Below are 21575 nucleotides of genomic sequence, written 5' to 3'. Positions count from 1 at the left end.
ATTGAGGTAATTAATGGCTCAATGAGAAGAATACTTACTGAAAAAGCAGTAGATCTGAGCTTGAATCTGCTCACACACATACAAAAAAATTGAACAGAACTGTTCATATTTGTAATCCCATGCTGTTGAGTGAATAGACCGTAGTATTTCTAGTGCTAGCTGTCATCCTATCTACGGCATCTGTGAGAGACCCTGTCTGAAAGAAAGGAGAAAGGGTGATACATCATGGTATGCCATGCCCTCTTTTAGCTCTCATATTTTAATTGTCAGGCACTTACACACACACACACACACACACACACACACACACACACACACACACACGATACAATTACCTGAAATACATTTTACGTTACTGCAACAGTCTCATAACCAACTTCTATTACTATTGCAATAAGGTCAAGTATTTCAAACATATTGTAAAATCCTTGAGATTCTAATCACAAAAGTTGTGATCGTCTGTGGCTTTCTCATATAGTTCCTTGCTTCTAATATACATAGCATTTCAGTTGTTGGCCTTAACCCTTAATTTCACCAATAAAGCTGCCAGACCACAAGGAGCTTAATATTAACAGAAAAGATTTTAGGAAGTAGAGTAGTCTATATGTGATTTTTACTTCATGAAAGGTCATATTCCTAGCATCTTGAATTTTCAGGTTACTTATACTTTGCTTAATTTGAATTCCCTTCCCCAAAAGGGAAGGGAGAAATGTTGTAACTGAATTATAGTTTCAAAAATTAAAACGGGGGTCAGAATCCCCTTCTCCCTGAAATCCAGGTGTGCTGTCTTTGTTTTTTGTTTTGTTTGGTTTTTTTTTAACTTGTCACAAACCAGAGTCATTTGGGAAGAGGAAACTTCCATTCAGAAAATGCTGCCACCAGATTCACCCATAGGCAAGCCTGTGGTGCATTTTCTTCATTGATGATTGATATGTGAGGGCCCACCTCACTGTAGGCAGTGCCACCCTTATGGTGGTGTCACTGAGTGCTGTAAGAAAGCAGGCTGAGCGAGCCTTGGTGAGTAAGCATCACTCCTTCATGGCCTTTGCATCCTCTCCTGACTCTGTTCTTACCCTGTTCAGTTCCTGTCCAGAGTTCCCCCAGAAACTGAGTGTGAAGAGAGAATTGTATGCTGAAATAAACTCTTTCCTCTACAAGTTGTTTATGATCATAGTGTTTGGTCACAGCAATAGAAACCCTAAGTAAGACACTGTGTAAACTATTAAGGAGCATGGGATTATGTCATTTGCAGAACATAGATGTAAGTGAATATACTTGCCATGTTAAATGTCTTATGTTCATTGAAAAAGGCAAGTCCCAGGTAATTTCTTTCATTTGAAGGACTAGGTTTTTATGTAAAAATAAAATTACATATGTGTATATGATGTGAACAAAGTAAAGGGAACTAACGAGATGGGAGGAGAAGGCGGTGGTGTGGGTGCAGTCTTACATGCAAGTGCTCTTCTGAGAGTGGTACACTATGTGATGGTACACTGTGACTATACTGTGCCAATTGAAAAGGATATATTTCTTATTCTGACTTCTGTCCAGTGTTACCTTTAAATTTGAGACATATGTTAATTTTGCTCTTTTTTGTGTGGTAATTCCATAAATGTTGGTACTTGATAGTTGATAATATCATTGTTGTCAGCTATACCCAAATTGACTGTTTCCCAATTGCTCTACTAACTCAACATTGAACTTAAATTTCTGGAATTTTTGATTGATTCTTTCACATTGTACTTTGGATGAATTCTTAGATAATGTGAATTTGGAAGGTGGTTCCATGCTTCCTTTCCTTCTTTCGTCATGACTTGCAGAGTTGTGTTACTATGTACAGTTGTCTCAGTATTTCCTTAGAATTTTTTCCAGACTCCTTAGCACCAATATCTGAAACTAATCAAGCCCTTATATTACACTGTGTCTTATAGGGCTATAACACATACATGTTCTCCATGCTCCTTAGAACCCTGTAGAATACTGACAATACTCAGCACAGTATAACAAAATATAATACACGATGTGCTATACTTTAGGGAATAATGTACACACAACATAGGCAAGAATATTTTCAGATATGTTCATCCTAGTAAAATTTCCCAAGTAAAATGGATACATTAGCATGGATCATAACTAGTGATAAATTCTGAGTCAACATATATGGATTGGTGGAGGTTGAAATAGATTTGAGACATGTGCCTCAGGAAGTATCAATTGTTCCCTGCTTTAAAACAGAAGGCAAATGCCCAGGGTATTGTTTCTCATCTACCTACAGACATTCAGAAAAATGAAAGGTTAGAATGCCCACAGGCTTCTAGTCAGATCAGTGATCTGAGAATGGGAGACAGACAATGCATGGGGTGATGCGGCAGAGGTTTTTCCCTTAGAGTTTTACAGTACAGTACAGTACTGATTTGGAACACACACACACACACACACACACACACACACACACACACACACACACACACACACAAACAGTTAGTTAGAAGAGTAGCCATGCTTTGAAAGAGGGCAAGGAAAGGTTTATGGGTATAGAGGAGGGTTTTCATTGAGAAACAGGCGTGGGAAATGATGTCCTTATTATAATATCAAATAGGAAAGAAAGATTTTTTAAAGAAATAGTTAGATATGATTGTTTTTGCTTTCTCTTATATTTCTTTTGTCATGTTTGGTTGTTTCTTTCAGAAATTTTTATTTCAAGTGGGAGACAGATAGGGAGTGCATCCAGATGAGGGGGGGGGGGGGTTGGGAGGAACTGGCAGGATCAGGGGGAGATGAAACTATAATTTAGGAATATTGTATGAAAAAATCTGTTTCCAACAAAAGGGAAAAAATGAAAAATTAAAAAATTCTCTCATGCAAATTTAAGATCACGATTTTAATAGAACAAAAATAAATGTAATATATATAAAAAATAATTACAAGATTTAGTAAATAGACAACATTAGCATGAGCACAAAAGAGACACTCATCTAAACAATAATATCCACTAGGAACTCCAATTACCACGTGTCTCTGGATCTGTGCTGAAGCATTTTCTTAATAGAAGGACGTTTTTTAAAGATATATTTATTTTCATTTTGGGTATACAAGTGTTCACCTGCATAAATGTATGTGCACCATTTGTAGCTATGATACATATGCAGACTCAAATTAGCTGTATGGTTTCTAGCAACTGGAGTTATAGACTGTTTTGAGCTGTTTTTTCTGTGATAGAAACCAACCAGACCTGTGTCCTCTACAGGAACAGCAGGGGATGTTAACCTCTGGTCTCCTTAGCTCCTGGCAACAGGTTTTTAAATGTGAGCTAGACTCTGGGCTCCAAGGGTCTTCTGCTCACTGGTAGTCAGTGTCCATACTGCCTGTGAGTGGAAGCACTAGGGGGACCACAGGCAGCAGGTAGGAGTGAGAAGAGCATCGTTATTTGCAAAATGGTTTCTGTATATTTGCTCAGGCATGTGCTATGAAGGCCTTTGGCAAAGAAGAGCTAGTTCTTGAGAGAGAATGTGGTTATTGCATACCTACCATTTCTAAGGCCTTGGGTTTGAGCTCCCAGTATGCAAAAGATGTGCTGTGGTTGTATAGCTTTATAAACCTCCTTCAGAGGTGCCGATGGGAGAATTTTAAGTTCAAAGTCATCTATTTCTACAAAGTGGCATTGAGATCACTGTGGGCCAGAGACCGTTTCTCTGAAAAAAAGTGAAAAGAAAACAACAGAGGGGAGTAGGACTTCGTCCATTGCCCGTGTGTCTGTGTGTGGGAAAAGATTCTGGAGAAACAGAACTTTCATGAAGAATAGATGAACAGCACCTTGCAAACTCACATGTAGCCTGTGTAGACTACCATTCTTTTAGCTGAACTCAGTTCAGACTGTCCACACAGTTTCAGGGGACATCTGTCACCTACAATGGCACCAGGCTGCTTTTCCAGCCTCTTCCTGTAGAGGGTTTATCCAGGTTTGGTGAGATTAAAAGAGTTTCCTTTCCTCCCATCCTCCACGTGACAGCTTGGTTTAGATTGACTTGGAGCCTGGAAGCATTGGTATCCTCCCAATTTTGTTCCGGAGGTTCAGACTCAGTCACTGAGAGGCCGGTGACAGGTTGAGGATGATAGAGGAAGGTGCTGTTTACTGATCCAGGAATCCCACAGCTCATTTGGGAGGTAGCTCACACTTGGAGTCAGGGACTGCCTGCAGAGCATGTCTCCTGTCAGTTGTTTCTGTCAGGAGAGGTCGTCACTGGCACACAAATGCAGCTGTTACTGCTCCATTGTGTGAAATGTCACAAGTTTTCAAAGCTTCTTACCTTCCTACCTCCCATGGACAATGCCATACATTGTCCATGAGATGTACTACTATATAAGGGGCAGTCAAAGAATGAAGAATAACAGTTCTCCAGTGTTCTAGAGTAAATGCAACAGTTTGTCTGAATTCAGTTACTCCTGTGTAGCTGAAGTCTTCTGGTATCTCACAGACATCACAGGGCACTTCTGAATGCCTGTGCTTTTTCCTATAGTATATATTACAAAGATCTGTATTAGCTTAGTGAGTCCTGTGGGTAGTCCTTAAGAAATTCTTAGTGTCTTAGTGAGCAGCTGGTGAATGGAGCCATTGCAAAGGTGTCATGGGCTCTAAGAAGGATTAGAGTGATACCACTCTGCTCTGACACCACACTCACAAAGTGTGTTCAGTCATGGGGCACTTCCTTCTGCATTGCCACATAAATTAGCTTTTACTTGTCATGTTCATGTAATGCTTAACTGGTTGTACACTATTCAGTGATCCTCCTGAAGCACAATCTCACTCTGATGACTGTACCCGGAAACAAGCAATCAGATCAAATGTACAAACACACAGTTGTTAGTTTCCTCTGTTTTTCTGCCATGAGGCTGACATGAAACTCTATTCTCGATGCATTCCCAGTTTCTCCTTTATTGAAGAGAATTCAGCAGAGAGAAGCAATACCGCATACAGATGTGATGACACCAGAAATCTGTAAATTTTATTCTATAGAAATTCCTAATGAAAAAGGTATGTTGTGAATTCTGTAATTCTGTCCAGTTGTGTAATGTGGTGATAATCATTTTCTTTATATGTAAATCTAAAGAGAAGCTTAAGACTATTTCCCTATGTAGGATAATTCCAATATATCTAAGTCTTCAATGTAAACACAACTACAGATTTTAAAATGCATCTGATGTCACCTTTGGCTCTCATTCAATAGCATGAACTGTTGGAAACTGAGGCTCATTAGTATGAGTCAGGGTGGCTTCACCTGCTGTAGACAGGAATAGGTGAATCACCCTTAATCCTTTCTCCCACATGTGGGTAATGCAGATGGAGTATAGCTGATGTTCCTAAAAGGAACCTGGCAAAGTTCTAGCATCTCATGACAGAGGGTGAGATTCACCTTAGATAACAATGTTCCAGGTATGATCCAATGAGCAGGAGTCCACTAGTGGTCATGTTATGCATTGTTTTTTCAGTTAGCAATGGGGTAAAGATTTCATTAAGGACAACAAAAATAGGAGGTATCTGTTCTGTTCCTGTTACAAGGACATAATGGAAAGTGAGCAGAGTGTGCTATTTAATGTGCTTTGCTTATCCTCTCATTGGTACACATTTCCTCAGAACATTTACTGTTTTAAGTCTGTGATACTACCAATAATTCACGGTTTGGGATGGACTTACTAGCTCTGCATTGTAACTATGCCTGCCTGGATAATTTATTCAGTTGTTGTCACAAAATCTTGTGAAGATAACCTAAAAGGGAAATGGTACATTTTCAATATAGTCTCAGCTTATAGACTGTAACACAGGGTAATTATATATACAGGCAGGAATCTGTGGCAGAGTCCCGTTATAACATGTCAGCGACCAGAAGATTTAATTCTCATGCTCAGCTTACCTTTTTATATAACCTTGATCCCTTCCTAAGCCATGATGTCATGCAGAGTTCAGTAGTCTTTCCACCTCACCTAACCTAAACTGCTCTAATCTCACACTTGCTGCCCAGTACTGGGTATCATCCAATTGACTGTTGAGATTCACCATGACAGTGCCCATGAAGTGTTGTGTTCACTTTGTGTCCTTACCTGTGATAGATCCACTGTGTCTGGGGAGGAACAGTATTCTCTCTTGTACTCTAAGGAACCTGTAGGTGATAGTCTAGCAGAGTAAGCCCAATGATAAAGGAAGAACAGAGCCCTTCCATTTCTTCCTTCAGGACTTGTAGCAGTCCATGCATAGTCCTCTGTTCACTGTTAACTCCTGCTTCACGTGGCAGCAACAGGGTAGACTGCTGGGTAAAATGGCTGTTTAGTCTGACACAACGACCACATCTGCAATATACTGGCAAGGAAGGGCCTAGTGTTAATGTGTAGCTCATTTCCAGCCTATGTGCCTCATCCTGGACTGCCATGCAGGATGACTGAAGTGTAAAGGAGGTCAGAGACTTGTCCTTCATCCTTGAGCCTCTGACCTTATGAGTGAGCAGGGATCTGATCTCTGACCCCTGCCTTGGCTCTTTTTCATGCATTCTTGATTCTGATTCTAAGATACTGAGGGTGTCTTAGGAAGTTCCCATAAGCTAATATCCATGTTCCAAGAGCTGAAGGACATGAGCAATTGGGGAGCAACCTTCTTGACACACATCTTGCTACAGGCTGTGTCTGTCCTCTATGATGGTATATTTATGAATTTCTCCTGGAGTATCTGACATGGTGGTCTTTGGGCGGCAATGAGTTCATATCTGAGGAGTGTGTTTCCTCCAGGCTCTCATCTCTTTGGTAGGTTGATGGACTTTGATCTTTACAAGTCTGTCTGATCTTCTGCATTGTCTCATTGAACAACTCTGGGCTCGGCTCCTTCTCACAGACAATCTCAGTAGCCTTAATACATTGTGTCTCCTCTCCTTAAACTCAACAGTTATTGCTTCTGAGCAAGGTGTCCCTCCTACATCTAGGAGCAGTCTCTACCCCCATTATCTTCTTCCTCCCTTATCTGGTGCATTCCTCTGGGATCATGGGTCCTGTAGACACTGCACCTGGTAATGCATCAAGGTGTGTGATATCTGTTTGTCTGCTGTGAAGCTGACATAACTTTCGCTGTTGTGACTGCATTCCCTGTTTCTGCAGTACTAAAGAAAAGGACCATCAAAACAACCGTGATCCCACTTGATACAGATGGACCACAAATCATCTCCGGTACCTCCAAAGAAACATACATTAAAACAGAAGGTACTGAGGGAATTATGTTCAGTTATGTATAATAGATGCCCTTTATACTATGCACTAATTATAAATCTATAGAGACGTTTTGCTGTAGTTTTTAGTGTGTAGATACTGTTAAATTATCTAGCTTATCTGTAGAAATACAACCACAGAATTTAAATAGGATAAATAGGTTTAAAGGTTAAAGGTAACCTTTGCCTTTCATTAAGTAGTGGTAAACCATAGGAAACCTGAGACTTTCCTATGAATGAGTATGGCTTCACCTGGGGTAGGCATGAATGACTGAGCCACCCTCTCAGTCACTTTGTCCCAGACATGGATGATGCAGATGTGGAAAGTCTCAAGAGTGATCTGTTTAATGTCCAGAATCTCAAGAATGAGGATGAAATTTGAATTAGATAAAGGCATTTCTAGTCAGGTCCATTGGGAGAGAGCCCTAGGCATGGTCATCTTAGACCTTGTACTTGGGAGGCCAAGGGAGTGGGAAAGATCAGCAAGGACACAGAAACCTGTGTGCTTTTCCTCTTTCCAATGCATAATAGTTAACACTGGTAGGGTTAAGGGTGCTTTGCTCCTGGTTCTGTTATTTAAAGACTGTATTTCCAAGAACACATAGACTGTTCTTCCTCTGCCACTCCCAATGCACAAGCGTTGGAATGTTGTTATACCTCTCCTTGGAAATTTTGTTAGGATTACTTTCCCAGAGGCAGTGGGCAAAGAAAGGTTTAGTTTGCCATATAGTTTGAGTTTGGAGTCCATAATTGGGAAGCAGTAGAGGCAGAAACTTGAGGGAGACTGACCTTGCAACCAGAGCCCAGAAGCAAAGAAAAATGAATGAATGTACTCTCCTGACTTTTCTTACTTTTATACTGCCCAGAATCCCATCGAAGGGAATGCTCGTACCCATAGGGAACAGCTCTTCTCATCTAACTTAATCTAATCAAGATAAACCCCAAGGGCATGCCCAGAGGACACAGACCTCATCAGTTTGACAGCTGGGTTTCAGCATCATGGAGCCTATGAAGTGTTGTTTTTCACTTTTGAGTATAACCTGTATCAGGGCCAATTTATCTATAGGGAACAACTTTCTCTCCTTACCAGGACCCATAGGTAAATGTCTTATAGTGTGATCCCAATGATGCCCGAGAAACAGGTTCTCTCTCTTTTTCTCCCAGGTCTTGTAGCAGCACTTCATGGACCCCACAGGGTGGAGTGGCTAAAGAGACCCAAGAATGGCTTTTTGTTCTGTCAAAACCCCAAGGCTACAATGTCCTGGGAGTAAGGGCTCAGTGTATGACTTTAGCTCTTTTATTTCTTTTTCTTTTTTTAGTTTCTCAAGATCTCTGTGTATTTGCCATGACTATCCTGGAACTTCTTTGTAGACCAGAATGGCCTTGAATTCATGGAGATCTGCCTGCCTCTGCCTCCTGAGAGCTGGGATTATAGGTGTGCACCTACCACCTGGTGACTTGAACTCTTTTGTAGGCAGTGTTCCTCACCTCAGACTGACATACAGGATGGCCGAGACAAGGGAGATTAGAGGTCTGACATCCATCTTAGATCCTGAACTCTAGCACACACTTGGCCCCATTTCAGAAATTCTTGGTTTAGCCTTCAATATTGAGAACATTCAACATTCAGTTCCTAGGACTAAAGGACTATAGGCACTTGGGTATCGGCTATCTTGGCACCTATCTGGTCACAGGGCTGTGTCTGTCCTCTGTGCTGTCACCATTTGTATCTTTCACTTGTTATAGGCTTTCCTGACTTGTCTTCTTTAGGGGAAGGAGTTCATAATCTCAGAAATGAGTTTCCTGTGTCTTCCTTGGAGCCTCTTCATTAGGCTCGAGGCCCTTGATCCCCACAAGTGTGTTGGCTTCTCCTGTATTCTCTCATTCTTTAGCTGTGTTTGGCTCCACCATAACAGGCAGTGTTTGTAGAATTATTGCATTGTGTTACTCACTGTATACTCTGGGTCTCCTGCTTGTGAGTAGCGTGTCCTACAGAGCCCCATGACCCCACCTCTAGCCGCACACACTTCATATCCCTCATTACAGTTTCTTGCCCTTTATCCTTCTCCAGAAATTTCCCTATTTCCTGGGTGCCATGTTCATTCTGCGTTCTGTGCCTGGCTATCCTTAGAGTCTTGGAGGTTCTTTTCCACTAATTATTTAGTGCCTGACACTGTATAGTAGAACACACTGTCCACAGAATATAGCCTAACCCTCTGGCATGCTCCCATACTCAGTCCAGATAGTTCTTTGCCTTTTGTATTATCTCTAATTATCTCTTCCTCACCAAACTCACCGGACAGGAAAGGCCATTGAGAGCAAAGATATCAAATCTTAGTAGTTTATCTGGTTCAGTCCTGGATCTGGTAGGCACAGCTAAAGGGCTCCTGATGCCTAGCTGTATGGCATGGATATGTGAAGAGAGAAGAAAAGGCTGGACTCAGTCAGCCAGAGGAAGTCCCATAAACAGGGCAAGACTGTATATTAGAAGAACAATAAACCCAGAAAAGGTTGTTCCAAACCTTAGGGATTGTAAGGAAGAAGGTGAAGGAGTGACTGGCATGTGGTCATCACATTGGCCCTCATGAAACTCTCAGTGCTATGACACAAATTAGGAAGGTATCTTGTCTGAAATTTGACCCAACACTCCACTCTCTCTCCACTAGTAACTGGGCTGGAGGCAGCCTGTCCTGTACAGAATGCCTCTTTTGCATGGGAGGACAGAAACCCCACTGAGTTATCTTTCTCCTTATAGCTTTCCCTAAATGAAGTAAAATGAAGGTGCGTATCCTTGACATTGACCTTGTGAAAAAAAGTCCCTACTTATTTTTGTTGTATTTGCAATTTCCTTAAAGACTTGTGCCAGCTGTACAAAGCTTACATGTATACTACATGGCCTAGAAATATTATGAAGTTAAGATTAAAACATACATGCATAATTTACAGGCCATTATCTGTTTTGGTTTATTTCCACAAAATATATATGAAGTATGATAAAATCTTAAATTTGATCATTATTTACACACTTACAGGCCATATGGTGAGTTCTGTTTGAGAGATTTGCAACCAAGATCAACATGCCATTTCAAATAGCTTTATAAGATTTATCATTGAGGTAATTAATGGCTCAATGAGAAGAATACTTACTGAAAAAGCAGTAGATCTGAGCTTGAATCTGCTCACACACATACAAAAAATTGAACAGAACTGTTCATATTTGTAATCCCATGCTGTTGAGTGAATAGACCGTAGTATTTCTAGTGCTAGCTGTCATCCTATCTACGGCATCTGTGAGAGACCCTGTCTGAAAGAAAGGAGAAAGGGTGATACATCATGGTATGCCATGCCCTCTTTTAGCTCTCATATTTTAATTGTCAGGCACTTACACACACACACACACACACACACACACACACACACACACACACACACACACACACGATACAATTACCTGAAATACATTTTACGTTACTGCAACAGTCTCATAACCAACTTCTATTACTATTGCAATAAGGTCAAGTATTTCAAACATATCGTAAAATCCTTGAGATTCTAATCACAAAAGTTGTGATCGTCTGTGGCTTTCTCATATAGTTCCTTGCTTCTAATATACATAGCATTTCAGTTGTTGGCCTTAACCCTTAATTTCACCAATAAAGCTGCCAGACCACAAGGAGCTTAATATTAACAGAAAAGATTTTAGGAAGTAGAGTAGTCTATATGTGATTTTTACTTCATGAAAGGTCATATTCCTAGCATCTTGAATTTTCAGGTTACTTATACTTTGCTTAATTTAAATTCCCTTCCCCAAAAGGGAAGGGAGAAATGTTGTAACTGAATTATAGTTTCAAAAATTAAAACAGGGGTCAGAATCCCCTTCTCCCTGAAATCCAGGTGTGCTGTCTTTGTTTTTTGTTTTGTTTGTTTGTTTGTTTTTTTAACTTGTCACAAACCAGAGTCATTTGGGAAGAGGAAACTTCCATTCAGAAAATGCTGCCACCAGATTCACCCATAGGCAAGCCTGTGGTGCATTTTCTTCATTGATGATTGATATGTGAGGGCCCACCTCACTGTAGGCAGTGCCACCCCTATGGTGGTGTCACTGAGTGCTGTAAGAAAGTAGGCTGAGCGAGCCTTGGTGAGTAAGCATCACTCCTTCATGGCCTTTGCATCCTCTCCTGACTCTGTTCTTACCCTGTTCAGTTCCTGTCCAGAGTTCCCCCAGAAACTGAGTGTGAAGAGAGAATTGTATGCTGAAATAAACTCTTTCCTCTACAAGTTGTTTATGATCATAGTGTTTGGTCACAGCAATAGAAACCCTAAGTAAGACACTGTGTAAACTATTAAGGAGCATGGGATTATGTCATTTGCAGAACATAGATGTAAGTGAATATACTTGCCATGTTAAATGTCTTATGTTCATTGAAAAAGGCAAGTCCCAGGTAATTTCTTTCATTTGAAGGACTAGGTTTTTATGTAAAAATAGAATTACATATGTGTATATGATGTGAACAAAGTAAAGGGAACTAACGAGATGGGAGGAGAAGGCGGTGGTGTGGGTGCAGTCTTACATGCAAGTGCTCTTCTGAGAGTGGTACACTATGTGATGGTACACTGTGACTATACTGTGCCAATTGAAAAGGATATATTTCTTATTCTGACTTCTGTCCAGTGTTACCTTTAAATTTGAGACATATGTTAATTTTGCTCTTTTTTGCGTGGTAATTCTATAAATGTTGGTACTTGATAGTTGATAATATCATTGTTGTCAGCTATACCCAAATTGACTGTTTCCCAATTGCTCTACTAACTCAACATTGAACTTAAATTTCTGGAATTTTTGATTGATTCTTTCACATTGTACTTTGGATGAATTCTTAGATAATGTGAATTTGGAAGGTGGTTCCATGCTTCCTTTCCTTCTTTCGTCATGACTTGCAGAGTTGTGTTACTATGTACAGTTGTCTCAGTATTTCCTTAGAATTTTTTCCAGACTCCTTAGCACCAATATCTGAAACTAATCAAGCCCTTATATTACACTGTGTCTTATAGGGCTATAACACATACATGTTCTCCATGCTCCTTAGAACCCTGTAGAATACTGACAATACTCAGCACAGTATAACAAAATATAATACACGATATGCTATACTTTAGGGAATAATGTACACACAACATAGGCAAGAATATTTTCAGATATGTTCATCCTAGTAAAATTTCCCAAGTAAAATGGATACATTAGCATGGATCATAACTAGTGATAAATTCTGAGTCAACATATATGGATTGGTGGAGGTTGAAATAGATTTGAGACATGTGCCTCAGGAAGTATCAATTGTTCCCTGCTTTAAAACAGGAAGTGACAGTATTTTGTTGCTTAATCATAAAGCTTCTTTTATTAGAAAAGATAGGTTGGATCAGTGCATAATGACTTTTTCAGCCCAGCCTGCTGACCTAACTGCAGTTGAATCCCACAACTCACATGGTGAAAGGAGAAAACCAGACCCCTGAAGAGCTCCTCCTAACTCCACCTGCACACAGACACACATGCATGGTTTCCTCCAACCAGAATAAATGCAGTGTGTATTTTGAAAGACTTATTTACTTTCATGCAGTGAAAGATTCTTCCACATTGATTTAGATTCCCATTGTCTAGGAAGCCAAAAGTTCTGTTCCTCATTTCTCTTCAGTTCTTCTCTTTGCCTTAATTTGTGTGACAGTAATATAATCCACAGTTCTGGAATAAGCAGAAAGCAAACCATTCCTAACACTTTGGCTGGCTCTTAAGATTCTGTTCCTTATACTGGATCGCCTTGCCCAGCCTTATTGCAAGGGGGGTGCTTAGTCCCATGGCAACTTGTCGTGCCATGATTTGTTGACACCCACGGGAGGCCTACCCCTTTCTGAACAGAGAAGCAGAGGAGGAGTGGATTGGGGGGAACAATTAGATCAAGTCACATATGCTAGCCACATAGACTTCTATACATCCCTGGAGTAATTAAAAACAATACCATGTGTTGACAAGTTACTTTCTGTCTTTTTAGAGATACACGAAAACTCCACTACATTTTCTTCTAGAAAACAGGGAGAGCTACCCGTGATGATGGTGGAGGTAAGACTGCCTTTCCTCTCAAAGTAATATAAAAAGTTACTTTGTCCCTTACATTGTAGTGGATATGAAATTCAGTTAACAAAAGCCAGGTGCATCATGGGTTAGCTCAGGGAGAAAAGGAACTGGAATTGTGCCAGCCTGCTCCTGACTGAACTGAACATAAAAGTATGCAGTGCCATTTATCACAGTTTGTGTGAGAGGATAGTTTCTCCTGAAGAAAAGGGTTCCTCTTTAGATGCGTGTATAATTTTCACTCAGAAGTTGACAGCCACTTCTGGTTTCTAAAATCTTGATGCAGTTTATGTTCTACTTATGTTCCAAAGTTTCTGGGTTTCAGCATGGAGATGTTGAGTGGTAAGACTTCTACTGCATGAGGATTAGTGTAAATAATTGAGGCCCAGCTGGAGGAGGAATTATCTCACAGTCAGGTTATAAAGATGCAGCTTGGCTTAGGGAACATTCAGCAGAGACCAAACAAATTAATTTGGCCTTTGAACCAGCAAAAGTGGGAATGGCACAAACTATAGAGTCCCAGTTCTTCTGGGACATTGTCACATAATATACTAATACATAGGACTCTTGCCCATTTTGATTGGCATCATACTATGTCAACATGTGTTCTAAAGACCCATGTAAACAGAATTTAGTATGACCTGTGCCTCAAACTGTTTTCTTTCCTTTAAATTTCAGGTGGAGTCTAGAAAACATACCAGTATGTATTATAAAATCTCCTTGTTAAGACACATTTTAGAAAAGTATAATTACTGGGTATCCTCATGTCTAATGCACCACTGTGATCTAAGCCACCTATAGGGAAGAACTTGGATTTTGGTTTTTAAAAAAAAAGTAGTACCTGAAGTTAAAAAAAAAAACTGGGGTTGTCTACTGTCACTGGATTCAGATCCAATCTCTTTAGATTGTTTGAGATGTTCTGTACCAGGCTGTGTCTAAATCTGTTTTTCCCCAAGATAGGTATCCTGATTACCCAGTCAAATCTCCTGTGACAAACTAATGAATTAACAAATTAGGATGAATAACTTTACCTACAGTATATGTGTTCAAAGCCCATTACATGTGGTACATTTATTTGTTTGTGTGCTACTCTATGGAAGAATAAACCATGGCACAGAGGTAAGTGATGAGGCTGTTCAAGAATTGATCAAGAAACATTTCGTAGCCCAAGCACTTAGTAATCCCTAACTTCCAGCATCCCAGCATCTGCCTTCAATAGGTCAAAACTGCAGAGATCAGGACCCTGTAGTGACTACCACAGAGGGGAAATGCCCAGGGCATTACTTCTCATCTACATACAGACATTCCAAAGAATGAAAGGTTAGAAAGCCCACAAGCTTCTAGTCAGATCAGCGCTTCTGAGAATGGGAGACAGACACTGCATGGGGAGATGGGGCAGGGGTTTTTCACTTAGGCTTTTGCTATACATGGCTTTTTCCAGTATTCTCTATTGTCACGTTGCCATGAATTTAGACTTTACCTACACAGTCCATGTATTGCTTAACTGATTCAGTGATCCTCCTGAAGCTCCATTCTCACTCTGTTGACTGTACCCGGAAACAAGCCGTCAGATCAAATGGACAAACACACAGTTGTTAGGTTCCTCTGTTTTTCTGTCATGAGGCTGACATGACTCCCTGTTATAATGCATTCCCAGTTCCTGAATTCTTAAGGGAAATTTGTCAGGAGCAAGCTGTTGCCCCTCAGGATGTGGAAGGATCTCCCGTTCCTGAAGTAGCACACAAACAACACCAATAAAAATGGAAGGTGCTGTGGGAATTCCATAATTCTGTCCAATTGTGTATACTGTTGCAAATTATTTTCTTTCATATATAAATCTATAGAGAAGCTTAAGACTTTTTTCTATGTAGAATAATACTAATATATCTACGTCTTCAATGTATATACAACCACAGAATTTAAAATGCATCTGATGTCACCTTATTCAGTAGCATGAACCGGTGGAAACTGAGGCTCATCTTGTATGCATCAGGGTGGTTTCACCGGGTGTAGACAGGAATGGGTGAACCACCCTCTCTCATACTTTCTCTCACATGTGGGTGATGCAGATGGAGTAGGTCTGATGTTCCTCAAAGTGACCTGGTAAAGTTCCAGCGTCTCATGACTGAGGGTGAAATTCACCTTAGATAACAGTGTTCCTGGTTTGATCCAATGAGCAAGGATCCAGGGGTGGTCATGTTACACATTGTGTTAGAGGATCAGGGAGTGGGAAAGATATCAATAAGGACAAGGAAAATGAGAGGGGGGTGTCCTTTTCCTCTTTCAATGGCACAGTGGTAAGCAGAGTCTGGGGAAAGTGTACTTTGCCATTTGAAGACAGTATTTCCCAGGACATTACTCCTTTTTCAAGGGTTGCTTTTTAAAATTTAATGTTTTCCTTTTCTTTCTTGAAAACTTATACAATATATTCTGATCTTGGTTTCCCCTTCTCCATCTCTTCCCAGATTCTCCCCACCTTACCACCCATCCACTATCTTTATCTCTCACTGTAGAAAAGAAACAAGCAAATTAAAAAAGAAAACCAATATATAATCAGTGTAAAAGCACAACAAATACACACACACACACACACACACACACACACACTCAAAAAAGCAACATAAAAACACCAAATCAGAAACTATAATATACTTGTAAAAGACCAGTAAGATTTTAAAAATGCTCCCCCAAAAGCAATATGAGACCCAAAAAGTCTACAAAACCATTAAGTATGTTGTGTGTTGGCCATCTACAGCTTGCATGCTTGCATTGGGTCTACCCTTAAGCGTGGTTAATATACCTAATGAGACTCTATTGGAGAAAACTGATTTTTCCCTTGAGTTTGCCAATGAAGATAGCTTCTTGGTTAGGAATGGGAGCTCCTGTTCACTTCCCCCTTTGATGTAGGAAGACACATCTTTAATCTAGATCTTTTGAGCTGGGAAAAGACAAGCAATTGAGGCATGAAGACACATGCCTTTAACTGAGAACTTGAGGCAGGAAGCCACACTTTAATCCAGCCCACACCTCCTGCTGGAAGCCTATATAAGAACATGGAAGAAGGAAGCTTTTGCTCTTTGCCTGATTGTTCTGGTCTTGTTAACAAGTGCATTCCTTCACTGGCATTACAGCCTATTTCTTCCAAAGATCCAAATTAGAAGTGGGTCTTCCTACTTCAACTTAAGAAAAAAATTCCTCACAGATATGCCCTCCATGTTGGGGGGTTAGTTCATTCCAGATGCAAACAAGTTGGCAAGCAATAACCATCACACCTTCTTAAGCAATAATGCCAAGAAGAGTTCATTAGTCATCCCACCTCAGCTAACCTAATAGATATAATCTCACACTTCCATGCCCAGTATTGGGTATCATCCAATTGACTGTTTGACTGTTGAGATTCACCATGATTGTGCCCATGAAGTATTGAGTTCACTTTGTGTACTAACACGATAGAGCCATTCTGTCTGGTGAAGGACAACATTCTCTCTTATACTCACAGAAACCTGTAGATGATAGTCTATTGTAGGCAGAGTTTCTCTGGGTGCTAGCAGCAGCTTCATAAAAACCACATTGAGCTTTAACATAAATTATAAATGTTTACCCAATAGCTCAGGCTTATTACTAACTAGCTCTTACAACTCATTCCTATTAATGTATATTCTCCCATGAGGCTTAGCGCTTTTACGTCTATCCAATTAGGTATGTCTGACTCGTTCTGCATCTGGCTGGCAACTCCTCTGACACCACCCTTCCATATCCCATCATTCTCAATTTGGCTTTCCCACCTAACTTTTACCTGTTCAGCTATTGGCCATTTAGTTTGTTTATTAAACCAATCACACCAACATATATTCACAGTGTACAAAAGGATTATTCAAGAGCAGTCTAGCAGTTAGGGTCCAATGAAGCAGGCAGAACAGAGCCCTTCCCTTTCTTCCTTCAGGACTTGTAGCAGTCCATGCATAGTCCTCTGTTCACTGTTAACTCCTGCTTCACGTGGCACCAACAGGGTAGAGTGCTGGGTAAAATGGATGTTTACTCTGACAGAACTACCACGTCTCCTATATACTGGCAAGGAAGGGACTAGTGTTAATGGGTAGCTCATTTCCAGCCTATGCGCCTCATCCTGGACTGCCATGCAGGATGACTGAAGTGTAAAGGAGGTCAGAGATGTGTCCTTCATCCTTGAGCCTCTGACCTTATGAGTGAGCAGGGATCTGATCTCTGACCCCTACCTTGGCTCTTTTTCATGCATTCTTGATTCTGATTCCAAGATACAGATGGTGCCTTAGGAAGTTCCCATAAGCTAATACCCATGTTCCAAAGGCTAAAGGACATGAGCAATTGGGGAGCAACCTTCTTGACACACATCTTGCTACAGGCTGTGTCTGTCCTCTATGTTTTGTATATTTATGACTTTCTCCTGGAGTATCTGACATGGTGGTCTTTGAGTGGAAATGAGTTCATATCTGAGGATTGTGTTTCCTCCAGGCTCTCATCTCTTTGGTAGGTTGATGGACTTTGATCTTTACAAGTCTGTCTGATCTTCTGCATTGTCTCATTGAACAACTCTGGGCTTGGCTCCTTCTCACAGACAATCTCAGTAGCCTTAATACATTGTGTCTCCTCTCCTTAAACTCAACAGTTATTGCTTCTGAGCAAGGTGTCCCTCCTAGACCTAGGAGCAGTCTCTACCCCCATTATCTTCTTCCTCCCTTCTCTGGTGCATTCCTCTGGGATCATGGGTCCTGTAGACACTGTACCTGGTAATGCATCAAGGTGTGTGATATCCTTTCTACCTGGGAACATTGAAACATTGCTCAAAAGAATGCCCAACTGAGTCTCTTATGTCCCATGTCTCTTTTATTCCATAATTTTCTCTCCCTCACTAAGCTCATCAGAGTCACAAGACAACTTGGAGAGAAGAAGACAAAACAGAAACCTTCTCTGGAGACTGCATGCCCAGAAAGACGGTTGAATCTTAATAGGTTATCTGACTCATGCCCTTGCCTTGTGGGTAGAGGTGAAACCTTGCTGTTGAACAGCTGATACACTTGAATATGAAAAAAGAGAGGGAAGAGTTGAGTCTAAAATCAGCTAGGAAAGGTCTCCTAATCAGATTAGTGTAAAAGAACAACTAAATTACATTAAAAAACCTGAAAAAGTTTGTCCCAAAATTTATGGAAAGTGACAAAGCCAAACCACTGACTTTTGATGGTCAATTTGGAACTCTCGAACACCTAATGCTCTGACACCAATTAGTGCAATGTCTGCTAACTTCCTTGACACTGTCTCTACTTTATACCCGTCTGTAGCTGTGCTGCAGGCACCCTCATGTACAGACACCCTCATTTTGCATGGAAATGCAGAAGCCTCTGAGAAGTGTCCACCTTTAGTGCTTTTTTGAAGACAAAACACATGGCCTTCACCTAGGCCTTGCCAAAAATGTACGACTTCTGTGCATGGATCTGGCTACCACTTTATGTCTGAGACTAAGTGGTGGGATGAGTTAAGGGTCCTGGGTGAGATTTCAAAAGATGGTCCTAGTATTGGCCTCCATAACCTGTTTGGTGTGGCATAGTCACACAGGGTGAAGAGTGAGTATCATGGGTCACAGTCAGCAAAAGGGCTGACACATGTGCTGCCTTTCTGGGTCTGGGCCTGCCGGTGGGTGGAATGGAAGGAGAGAAGTGATTCAGACTCATAAGAGAGTTGATAAATCTGCCTGGGTCTGGGCATAGAGAGGCTTCATGGGTGGGCAGCACATTATGATAGAACAGGTTTAGAATAGGTTTAGAATACTCCAGAGAGCTGGGTATGGGGCACTTACCTGTGTCCATACCTGAATTGGCATTAGGTTGAGGGTCCCTCATAAAGCTAGGCAGGAAGGACAATGGAGGATGACCCCTGCCAATACCACCACTGAGGGATCTGACACTAGGGGATCAGAATGGAGGGCAAGTGGTAACTGAGTGTGTGGACTAATGCAGGATAGTGCATACCCTCCTCTCGCATCCATGTGCATGAACACTTACCTGCAGCCAAGCAAATGAATCTAATCCACACCTATGATCAAACCTACACTCACACATGCACATTCATGCATACCCATGAACAAGAAATCTGAATGGCATGTGGCACAATTGCAATAAATTCATAACCATTTCTGGTTAAAGATGTAGTAAAGTCAATTATTGCCAAATATCATGCCACCATCGGGAAACTTAATCACTTGCATGATTTGCTTGTATTCCCAGATCATTGCACATTGCAGAGATTGTTGATTCCTTGGGTCTCTATTGCATTGGAACTGATTTATGTAACATTTCACTTGCTCAATTTGAGTGTTTATTTCACTCATAAGAACGTCAATCATTAGAAAGCAATTACCTACACAATATTTAGAAAATCTAAAGTTCTCGTTGTTGGTTTAGCTGATTTTATGAACATCACATGAACCCACTAAAATTGATATACTTATGATATGAAATGGATACATAAATATTGTCTCCTTCTGAAAATATGAAATAAAGAAGCAAAATACATTAAATATATAGATTTCCATTAATGAAATGAAATGTTTAAAACTCCTCTCCATGTCCTTTGAAGAATGGAAATTATCATTTCAACAATGCTTGAGTTTGCTAGACAAATCTTTTTAAGAAATTTTTTATTCATTCCACATATTGACCACAGATACCTCCTTCATCCCTTCTGCTCTGCCTCTAGCCTTTCCCCACAGCCTACCACTCATCTCCTCCTTCAAAAATGTATGGCCTCCCATGGAGAGTCAGCAAAACCCAGAACATTCAGCTGAGGAAGGTCCAAGCCCCACACCCTTTCATCAAGGCTGTGCAAGATGTCCCACATTAGGCAATGGGCTCCAAAAAGCTAGCTCATGCTCCAGGGATAGATCCTATTCCTACAGTCAGGGTGCAGTGAAACACACCAAGCTACACAAATATCTCACCCCCACCGAGGGCCCAGTACAGTCCCATGTAAGGCTCCACAGCTGTGGGTCCAGAGTTAATGAGTTCCCACTAGCTTGGTTCAGTTGTTTCTGTAAGTCTTCCCATCATGGTCTTGATGCCCCTTGATCATAGAATCAATCTTCCCTCTCATCGACTGGACTTCTGGAACTCAGCCTGGTGCTTAGCTCTCTGTATGGGTTTCTATCAGTTATTCACTGAAGGCTCTATGATGACAGTTAGGGCTTTTCACCAGTCTGATCACCAGGGTAGGACAACTCAGGCACCCTTTCCACTATTGCTAGTAATCTTAGCTGGGGTCATGCCTGTGGATTCCTGGGAACTTCCCTGACCAGGTTTCTCCCTATCCATACCATAATGTCTCCCTCTATCAAGATATCTCTTTCATTGCTCTCCCACTCTGCCCCTGTTCCAGTTCCACCATCCCATTCCCCTATGCTCACATCCCATACAACTACCCTCCATTGTCCCCCATAACCCCCAGTTCACTCAGGAAGTCTCATCTATTTCCCTCTCCCAGGAATTCCTTGCATCCCTCTTAGGTCCTCCTTGTTACCTAGCTTCTCTGGTATGTACTCACTCATAAATGGATACCAGAAGTAAAGAAAAGGATAACCAAACTACAACCCACAGCTCCAGATAAGATATACAAATATTTTAATATTTGCATATTGATGTTATTCCTTTTCACCAGCCTCACTGGTTATGTTGATGGACAATTTTTGCATCCAACTGAACTTTCAGATGTGCTAACACCTGCTGAATGGATGTCACTCTGGATTCAAAGTTGCCTATTTCATCTTTCAAAATGGTCTTTGCTTCTCCTAGTAGTTCATGGGTTTTTTTCTTGAGAGTGGCTAATGAAAGCACTCTCATATATCACTAGGCATTTATCTGCCAACATTCTATCGTTACACATCTTCTAAGTCCTGGAGTTTCTTTTGTATTTCTAGTTCTGCTCTTAGCTTGTGATTCTCTTCCTAGTCCGTGCAAATTTCTTTATGTTTTTTGATCTTGGAGTAAAATGCTGACATCCTATACAGCTGCTTCCTTCATAGTGATTCTCTTCTTTCCAAGTTGAGAGTTTCATGTGAGACTTTTACTACATAAAAGATTGTATTCCTGCCGTCCTCATCTGTCAACTCTTACTGAAATTGGAATGATAAAAATTGTAAACACAAACACTAAAGTTTAAACACAAGTTTGGCCACAGGGAAG

General features: G+C 40.8%; 1 protein-coding gene across 1 annotated transcript in view; it reads right to left on the bottom strand.

Moving 5' to 3' along the window:
- The window catches only part of LOC121821659 (immunoglobulin lambda-1 light chain-like), a 755041-nt gene that overhangs the window by 713199 nt on the left and 20267 nt on the right, over positions 1–21575 (bottom strand). The gene's annotated exons all lie outside the window — the stretch shown is intronic.

This window comes from Peromyscus maniculatus, chromosome 12, assembly GCF_049852395.1.
Source record: "Peromyscus maniculatus bairdii isolate BWxNUB_F1_BW_parent chromosome 12, HU_Pman_BW_mat_3.1, whole genome shotgun sequence".
In the NCBI taxonomy this organism is placed as follows: Eukaryota; Metazoa; Chordata; class Mammalia; order Rodentia; family Cricetidae; genus Peromyscus; species Peromyscus maniculatus.
The sequence above is the reverse complement of the archived record's forward strand: the minus strand, read 5'-3'. Positions and strand labels throughout refer to the sequence as shown.